Genomic DNA, 1,367 nt, shown 5'->3' on the forward strand with positions numbered 1-1,367 from the left:
TGCTTCACCATAGGGATGGTGCCAGGTTTCCTCCAGATGTGACACTTGGCATTCAGGCCAAAGAGTTCAATCTTGGTTTCATCAGACCAGAGAAACTTGTTTCTCATGGCCTGTGCGTTCTTTAGGTGCCTTGTGGCAAACTCCAAGCGGGCTGTCATGTGCCTTTTACTGAGGAGTGGCTTCCGTCTGGCCACTCTATCATAACGGCCTGATTGTTGGGGTGCTGCAGAGATTGTTGCCCTTCTGGAAGGTTCTCCCATCTCCACAGAGGAACTCTGGAGGTCTGTCAGAGTGACCCTCGGGTTTTTGGTCACCTCCCTGACCAAGGCTCTTCTACCCCGTTTACTAGGTTTGGCTGGGCGGCCACCTCTAGGAAGAAGCTTGGTGGTTCCTAACTTCTTCATTTAAGAATGATGGAGGCCACTTCAATGCCGCAGATATGTTTTGCTACCCTTCCCCAGATCTGTGCCTCGACACAATCCTGTCTCGGCGCTCTACTGGACAATTCATTTCGACCCCATGGCTTGGTTTTGCTCTGACATGCACTGTCAACCGTTGGACCTTATATAGACAGGTGTGTGCCTTTCCAAATCATGTCCAATCAATTTAATATACCACAGGTGGACTCCAATCAAGTTGTAGAAACATCTCAAGGTTGATCAATGGAAACAGGATGCACCTGAGCTCAACTTCGAGTCTAATAGATAAAGGGTCTGAATAAATAAGTTATTTCTGTTTTGTATTTTTAATACATTTGCAAAACTGTCTAAAAAGCTGTTTTTGCTTTGTCATTATGGAGTATTGTGTGTAGATTGATGAGGATTTTATTTTATTTAATCAATTTTAGAATAAGTCTGTAGCGAAACAAAATCTGGAAAAAGTCAACGGGTCTAAGTACTTTCCGATTGCACTGTATGTGTTTGTAGTCTATTTACCATCATTAGATAGGGTAGATTACCAACTTGAATCACAAGTATGTCACTCAAACCTTCGGTGAAATCTTGCATTGATATTCACATTTTTACCCCAAAAGTTTATTTAAATCAGGGTTCGGCATCATGTACTCTCGTCTTAAGCAAAAGCATCAGGGATGAAAGCCAAATCTTATTTGCCAGTTCCATGTGCCAGGGGCACAGTAAAAATGGCTTTTGAACTATTCAGTGCTGTAAAACCTGCTATAAATAACCATCCAGAGAGGGGTGAGTAAAGGGGTTTAAAATCCTCCCCTTGTTCCTCTGCCACTTTCCGCCTGGCCATGAGGCACGATTTGATTCCCCACGATCGGCTTAGCTCTGCCCTCATAGCCCGTCTTCAAAACTCACTGAGCTCACATCCCATCACCGCATCCATCCCTCCACCTCTTTCTC

This window comes from Oncorhynchus kisutch, linkage group LG22 (assembly GCF_002021735.2).
Source record: "Oncorhynchus kisutch isolate 150728-3 linkage group LG22, Okis_V2, whole genome shotgun sequence".
Lineage (NCBI taxonomy): Eukaryota > Metazoa > Chordata > Actinopteri > Salmoniformes > Salmonidae > Oncorhynchus > Oncorhynchus kisutch.